An 8,662-nucleotide genomic window follows, 5' to 3' on the forward strand; every position below is an offset into this window, starting at 1 on the left:
TCACCTGCCCCCACCCTGCCCTAGCTCCTGCCCCCAGGGAATGTGGGGCTGCTCCATCCCCTAGGCACCCTCCCCTGCTGAGCCACCTCTCTAGCTAGGTTCGCTGAAGCCCCTGCAGTCAGGTTCCCTGGGCCCTGGTGCACAATGCATCTTTAGGGCTAAACCCCTTCCTGCCCACACTGAGGCAGAAGGCATCTGCGTTATGTTGGTTGCCAGCAGCAGCCTGGAGGTGTTAGCTGCCTTTCGACACTGTGCAGGCAGGAAGGGACAAGCTGCTTCCAGCCATGGGGCGGGGGGAGGGAAGAGATAAACTCTGCAAAGACACTGACCAGGTCATCACTTCCCTCCCCCGCCCCTCCATGGCTGGAAGCAGCTCCAGTCCCTTCACTCCCATACAGTGCCAAAAGGCTGCTGCTGGCCACATTGAGGTGTGAAACCTGGCAGAAATCTGGGGCTGGGGCATGTGACCCTGTATGTCCATCCCCTCCTTGTGTTGCCTCAGGAAGGTGCATGGCCAGGTACCAGGAAAGGATTGTATATCCTGGGGGCCCAGCCAGGCATGGAGGGTGGAGAGCGCTGGGCAGGGAGGGGAGGGTCGGTTGGTCACCCCCCACACAACCCGTGTAAGAGGTGTACGGGAGTGTGTGTGTCACCCCTCCCTATGTGAACCCTAAAGCCTTAAAGATAAGAAAGTAAATAAAATGAATCCAACTACGCAGTATTTCTTTTTAATGGCAGCGCATGTTAATTTGTACATTTGTACTGCATAGTTCTGATTGATTGCCATTGAACTTGCATGAATATGAGTAATTTTACCAGGTGTCCTGTATTCAGCATAGGATAAATGGACACAAATCAGATATTAGGAATGGCAATACACAAAAACCTGTAGGAGAACACTTCAGCCTTCCTGGCCACACAATAGCAGATCTTAAGGTGGCCATCCTGCAGCAAAAAAACTTCAGGACCAGACTTCAGAGAGAAACTGCTGAGCTTCAGTTCATCTGCAAATTTGACACCATCAGCTCAGGATTAAACAAAAACTGTGAATGGCTTGCCAACTACAAAACCAGTTTCTCCTCTCTTGGTTTTCACACCTCAGCTGCTAGAAGAGGGCCTCATCCTCTCTGATTGAACTAACCTCGTTATCTCTAGCCTGCTTCTTGCTTGCTTATATATACCTGCCCCTGGAAATTTCCACTACATGCATCCGACGAAGTGGGTATTCACCCACGAAAGCTCATGCTCCCAAACGTCTGTTAGTCTATAAGGTGCCACAAGACTCTTTGCTGCTTTTACAGATCCAGACTAACACGGCTACCCCTCTGATACTAGGGAAATATGGTCACTCTGGACATACCCTAGTCTCCTGCCCACACCTCTTCCTTTGTTCCTTCAGTCCCCTGTCCCCAGAGAAGGGCTTTGAGCACAGGGAGCCTGAGGACTGGATTGGTGAATCGAGGATGATCCTTGCAGACTCACAGGTGGGCACAGGTTAAGCCAGGCCAGTGGGGGCTGATCGGCACCTGCATGAGGCCTAGCTCTCGTCAAAGTTTTCCAGGGCTGGGAGAAGTCTACAGTGCTGGGCGAAGGTGGTGTCATGGTTGGCCAGACAGTTCCATTCCCTGCTGGCCATACCATTCTGCCAATGGGCCAAGCACCTCCTGCCCTTCAGCCAAGAGTTTCTGACCCATAATCATGTGGACATCAGCTTCTGCATTTACACAGGCTCAGATCTGGGTGGGCCTAGGCGCTAACTGAGTAGGCTACTACCATCCCAGGCCCATCCATGGCCACATCTCTGCTCCACTGAAGTCAATAGGGTTACTGTAATGTAAATGAGAGGATACATCTGGCTCATAAACTGTCATGGGATAAGAGGGAAGGTCCTTTTATGGACTGGTAACTGGTTAAAAGATAGGAAACAAAGGGTAGGGGAAAATGGTCAGTTTTCAGAATGGAGAGAGGTAAATATTGGTGTCCCTCAGGGATCTGTACTGGGACCATTCCTATTCAACGTATTCATAAATGATCTGGAAAAAGGAGTAAACAGTGAGGTGGCAAAATTTGCAGATGATACAAATCTACTCAAGATAGTTAAGTCTCAAGCAGACTGTGAAGAGCTACAAAAGGATCTCTCAAAACTGGGTGATTGGGCAACAAAATGGCAGATGAAATTTAATGTTGATAAATGCAAATTAATGCACATTAGAAAGCATAATCCCAACTATACATCTAAAATGATGGGGTCTAAATTAGCTGTTACCACTCTAGAAAGAGAACTTGGAGTCATTGTGGATAGTTCTCTAAAAACATCCACCCAGTATGCAGTGGCAGTCAAAAAAGCAAATAGAATGTTGAGAAAGATTACGAAAATATCATATTGCTGCTATATAAATCCATGGTATGCCCACATAGAATATTGGGGTTGGAAAGGACCTCAGAAGGTCATCTAGTCCAACCCCCTGCTCAAAGCAGGACCAATTCCTAAACAGATATTTACCTCAGTTCCCTAAATGGCCCCTGAAGAACTGAACTCACAACTCTGGGTTTAGCAGGCCAATGTGTAAACCACTGAGCTATCCCTCCCCCCCCCAAATCTTGTGTACTGCATGCAGATGTGGTTGCCCCATCTCAAAAAAGGTATATTGAAATTGGAAAAGGTTCAGAAAAGGGCAACAAAAATGATTAGGGTATGGAACGGCTTCTGTATGAGGAGAAGATAAGATTGGGACTTTTTAGCTTGGAAAAGAGACTACTAAAGGGGGATATGATAGAGGATTTTTTACATAAAACGATGAGTGACAGGTTAAACCTCAGCACTTTCAGAATAAATGGTCATTTACTCTTAAAAAGCCTAGTTTTGTGTCCAATTTTCATGTGCAGGCCTCTATCTGCCTTACATAGCCTCTCCTATCTGTTCACACGATTAAAACCCTTATCTAGGCTCTTATCACACATCCTGACTACTGCAACTTCTTCCTATCAAGTATAATGCCTACAGTAAGCTTCCCAGTGACATCAATGGCCCAACCAATTAGAAATTATTTAATTATCACCCATGTTTCCTTAAGTCCCTCTCTAATGTGTTGTCCTCACCTAATATTCATTGAGACATAGAACTGTCTTTTGCTGCATAATTGTACATTGGCCAGCCCAGTAAGACCATGATCTTGATTGGGACCTCTAGATCACAATAATTAAAAATTAATCTGCTCTTTGTCCTGAAAACTGGGGCTTCGGGATATGTCAGATAGGATGATGGTCACTGGAAGTCCGCTGTTGCTGTTTGTCATGCAACTACAAAGAGATCACAACTGCAAAGTGTCTGTGCCCCAAATGGGTGTGAATAGTGTCACAGACCTCCCAGTTTGCCTTGGATGGCAGAAAATTCTGTGTTCTGCAAACCTGAGGCTGCTAACTCAGCTCTGCTGGCCCAGAGGAACACAGAAGCTGATGCAGCAGCCTCCACATCACACTATTTCCAACTTTATGTCTCCAGTTACAAATATCCTGTGAATCTTGAGGGAACCAGTAACAGCTACAGAGAAGCACAAACACCTGAGCCAGAGGAAGCCACTGTGCAGCTAAATTTGCCATAGTTCTGAAATTTGGAGAAGGGCTGGAGTTATAAGCTCTTGTCTATGATACTGGGATAGGGATGGGTCACTTCCACAAAACATCAAGGAGACACTATAAAAGAACATAAGAACAGCCAGGCTGGGTCAGACCAAAGGTCCATCTAGCCCAGTATCCTGTCTTCCAACAGTGGCCAATGCCAGGTGCCCCAGAGGGAATGAACAGAGCAGGTAATCATCAAGTGACCCACCCCCATCACTCATTCCCAGCTTCTGGCAAACAGAGGCTAGGGACACCATCCCTGCCCATCCTGGCTAACAGCCATTGATGGACCTATCCTCCATTAATTTATCTAGTTCTTTTTTGAACCCTGTTATAGTCTTGGCCTTCACAACATCCTCTGGCAAGGAGTTCCACAGGTTGACTGAGTGTTGTTTGAAAAAAATACTTCCTTTTGTTTGTTTTAAACCTGCTGCCTATTAATTTCATTTGGTGACCCCTAGTTTTTGTGTTGTGATAAGGAGTAAACAACATTTCCTTATTTACTTTCTCCACACCAGTCAGGATTTTATAGACCCCTCTCATATCCCCCCAAATTGTCTTTTTTCCAAGCTGAATTCAAGAGTGAAGGACTGAGATGTGACCAGCAAGGGATAAAGAGTGGGCTCCTGGAGAAAAAAAAATGTAACTGGAGATATACCAATCTCCTAGAACTGGAAGGAACCTTGAAAGGTCATTGAGTCCAGCCCCCTGCCTTCACTAGCAGGACCAATTCTTGCCCCAGATCCCTAAATGGCCCCCTCAAGGATTGAACTCACAACTGTGGGTTTAGCAGGCCAATGCTCAAACCACTGAGCTATGCCTCCCCTACTGCCCATAGAAGATGCTGGTAGCTCTCACCTGGGACTGAGACAAGGTCAGAGAGAAACAGAGCCCACAGCAGCTTGGCTGGATTGCTCTGGCTTCACCAGATGGATTATGCCTTAACCTTTGGTTCTCTGTGCAAACCTAAGGACTTCCAGTGCTGTGTTCCTGTTGACTAATGAACCCTATTCCATTTTGAAAGGCTCACGGGTGTCACTGCAAATACTTGCTGAGTGCATTAGTCCCTGGGGAGCTTACAAACCTCTGACTAGGAGCCTCTTTCAGCTGGACTTGCTAGGCAGAGCTCCTGGTGTGAAGCAGGAGGGCTGGAGTCCAGAGGCTCAGTCTCGGAGGTGGTGAGGCCAGGTGGCCTACTCTGAAGAAACAGTAGGACCCCGGGAGGGTCTGGCATGCGGATGAGGTTCCTGAAAGAGGCTGTTTAAAATCTGGGGCACAGCACAAATTTGTAATACAGTATAAAAGATTAATGACCTGTATGCATAGAGCCACCCACAGATTCTTCATCTACCTTTCATCTTCCCTAAGTTCACATGACCTGCCATTAGCTGAGAGATAGGGATTGCTAGTGGAGGTGGGGCACAGCACAATGCTGTATGAGCAACACATACTGGAGGGGAGAGAGGCTGGGTGAATCCCTGAGTTAAATCCCACCCCACTCCCCACCTGCCAACTCTCCCTCACTGCTGCATGTGGACAAGCTGTGTTACAATTGTTTAACACTAAGCTGTAGGGCGGAGAGGTAGATACGCTGGAGGGTAGGGATAGGGTCCAGAGTGACCTAGACAAATTAGAGGATTGGGCTAAAAGAAATGCGACGAGCTTAAACAAGGACAAGTACACAATTCTGCACTTAGGATGGAAGAATCCCATGCACGACTACAGGCTGGAGACTGACTGGCTAAGCGGCCGTTCTGCAGAAAAGGACCTGGGGATTACAGTGGATGAGAAGCTAGATATGAGTCAACAGCGTGCCCTTGTTGCCAAGAAGGCTAATGGCATATTGGGCTGCATTAGTAGGAGCATTGTCAGCAGATCAAGGGAAGTGATTATTCCTGTTTCTTCGGCACTGGTAAGGCCACATCTGGACAATTGTGTCCAGTTTTGGGCCCCTCCACTACAGAAAGGATGTGGACAAATTAGAGAGTCCAGCGGAGGGCAACGAAAATCATTAGGGGGCTGGGGCACATGACTTATGAGAAGAGTCTGAGGGAACTGGGCTTACTTAGTCTGCAGAAGAGAAGAATGAGGGGGGATTTGATAGCAGCCTTCAACTACCTGAAGGGGAGTTCCAAAGAGGATGGAGCTCGGCTGTTCTCAGTGGTGGCAGATGACAGAACAAGGCGCAACGGTCTCAAATTGCAGTGGGGGAGGTCTAGGTTGGATATTAGGAAAAACTATTTCACTAGGAGGGTGGTGAAGCACTGGAATGGGTTACTTAGGGAGGTGGTGGAATCTCCATCCTTAGAGGTTTTTAAGGCCCAGCTTGACAAAGCCCTGGCTGGAATGATTTAGTTGGAGTTGGTCCTGCTTTGGGCAAGGGGTTGAACTAGATGACTTCCTGAGGTCTCTTCCACCCCTAATCTTCTCTGATTCTATGATAACAGAGTTGTTTTGTGCTCTAGCTGTAGCACAGGGCATTGGCACCCGAGGGACCTTGTGAGGCATAAAAAGAATTGAAGGCCCCAAAACAAGGTCCTAGATCCAACCCCAAGCTGAGTTTATAACTTGGATCATTTCCAATAATGGGTGGATCCATACTCCCTGAATGTGGGAAGACTTGGATTTAGATTCAGATTTCCAGCATTCACATTCTGGAGTGTGCACACCTTGTATTGTGGATTGGTCTGTTATAAGTATATGGGACCAAGCGGAGAGGTGATGTAAATGGGGGTGTGACAATTGCTGGCACCCTTTAATCAGCTGTTACTCCTACACACTCTCCCCTTTTGTCTCCTCAGCATGTATGCTCCTGTGTATAGGACAACTGCAACACAGTCAGGGGCCCTGCTTACAATCCAGTTAGGAGTTTTAATGTACACAGGGTCTTAACTATGTGCCTATAACCAGATTAAATCCCTGGACATGCCCAGAACAGAGTTAGATCTCATCTATATGACTCATCTACTTGACAACTTCTCACCAATTTAGGGAATAACTTTGACATTGTCTAATTTACAACACCCGTTTTCTATAATATATACCAGCTTTTATGCCGTCTCTGAATTTGGCCAGTGGGCTTCAGCTCCAGACCCTGGTTTCAGGCTATTTGTTCAGACTTGTTACTACAGGAAAACAGTTCCATAAACGCCCTGGGATAAAATCTAGTAAAGTTTGCCCTAGATTATGAGGCAGGAGGGCAGAAAGTAGTATTTTATTCCCTGAGCCTTAACTACTGAGAGAGAAGTCAGAGCCCTATTTCCTCTCTGCACCAGCCCCTAGAGTCCAATAATTAGAAGATAATTCATTTTGGACTGAGACTGCTATACAAATCATGCGATTTATTTTAAATAAATCTCATGTCATGTGGACTTTCCCTGTGATCGTTAAAATCCTAGAGGAAGGCACCCACAAGCCCCACTCATATGTGAGTATTCTACGCTGGAAATGTCCTCTGAAACAAGACATGTGCACCCCGGATGGGGAGGGGGTAAGACTCTCCATCTCCACTAGTAATTGAATGCTGTCACTTGGCAATCAGTGACGAAGATGCAGAAAAAGCACCTCAGTGGGCGGTGTGTGCCAGTGGGCAGGGCATGAGGACTGAGAATACAGCTGTGTAAACAGACTTTTCAGTTTGCAGAGAATCCTGGAGGGGAAAAATAGTTTTGGGTCAGTCCCAAAATGACATTTTTGGCAAATCAAAAGTTTGGAATAAAATCTCATTTTGGGTTAAATGAAAAGTTTCATTTGACTCAAAACAAAAACGCTTTATTTAGATTTTGAACATTTTTTTAACATTAAAAATGTTTTTATAAAATTGAGGGAAATTTCAAAATGAAATTTAAAATATGTCAAGACAAAATGTGTTGACTTTTGCAGAATTTTTTTTTGACATATACAAACAATTTGGCAAAATTGACCTGAATTCATGAAACGCCTCAGTGTGTCTGAATCCGCATGTTTTGCTGAAAAAAGTTGGGGCTGAAGAATTTCTCCCATCTAACTGGCAGTTGGGTTCTGTTCCAGGTTCTGCCAGCTTACTGAGGAGATATCTGAGCGATTATCTTTGAAAAGTCATGGAAGACAGGAGAGATTTTTGAATGCAGGTTTTTTTTGTACATAATTCTACATTTGTAAGTACAACTTTCATGATAAAGAGATTGTACTACAGTATTTGTATTAGGTGAATTGAAAAATACTATTTCTTTTGTTTTTTACTGTGCAAATATTTGTAATAAAAATAAATACAAAGTGAGCACTGTACACTTTGTATTCTGCGTTGTAATTGAAATCAATATATTTGAAAATGTAGAAAATGTTCAAAAATATTTAAATAAATGGTATTCTATTATTGTTTAACAGTGTGATAAATCGCACACTTAATTGTGATTATTTTTTTAATTACATGATTAATTGCAATTATTTTTAAATCGATTGACAGCCCGATCTAGAAGAAAATAAAGTGATAAGTAACAGTCAAGAATAAATCATGTCAAACCAACCTGATAGCTTTCTCTGACTGGGTAACAAGCCTTGTTGTATGGTGTGCGATTGCTGGTGAGTATTTGCTTCAGGTTGGGAGGCTGTCTGTAAGTGAGGACAATCCACACAAGCGGTCAATTTCCTAGACACTACTGTGCTAATAAGCGATGGTCACATAAACACCGCCCTATACCGGAAACCCACTGACCTCTATACTGTTGGGGATTTTCTAAACCCTCCTTATAACCCATGCACAAGACCCCAAGACTCTGTCTCGCAGGCCCAAGTGAGTTGGCTTGGCTTGGCATAAGCAATAGGCCTAGCATTAAGTTGGCTTAGCATAAGTAACAGTAGGCTACTATAGACCAAGTGGAAAATTTGTAATAGTATGATATGGCGTAATTAAAGAGACCTATAGAAAAGGGGAACCAACGCCTACTGATAATTGTGAAACATGGCCTAGTATAACAGCATATTAGCAATGGAAAATTAATAAAGAGTCTTGTACAATGTAGCCGCACGTAGGTGGGCGCACATGTAGTTGGGAGGGGGCTTG

General features: G+C 44.9%; 1 protein-coding gene across 1 annotated transcript in view; it reads right to left on the bottom strand.

Annotated features, from left to right (window-relative positions):
• The window catches only part of LOC120371669 (endothelin receptor type B-like), a 69,323-nt gene extending 60,881 nt beyond the window's left edge, over window positions 1-8,442 (bottom strand). The window contains exons 1-3 of the mRNA XM_039487692.1: window positions 8,315-8,442; window positions 8,127-8,211; window positions 7,545-7,688 (exon numbers count right to left, since the gene is read on the bottom strand). The gene's annotated coding sequence lies outside the window, so the exon portion shown is untranslated. The remainder of the gene's footprint in view (window positions 1-7,544; window positions 7,689-8,126; window positions 8,212-8,314) is intronic.
• Window positions 8,443-8,662: the final 220 nt, after the last annotated feature.

Source organism: Mauremys reevesii, linkage group 9 (assembly GCF_016161935.1).
Source record: "Mauremys reevesii isolate NIE-2019 linkage group 9, ASM1616193v1, whole genome shotgun sequence".
In the NCBI taxonomy this organism is placed as follows: Eukaryota; Metazoa; Chordata; order Testudines; family Geoemydidae; genus Mauremys; species Mauremys reevesii.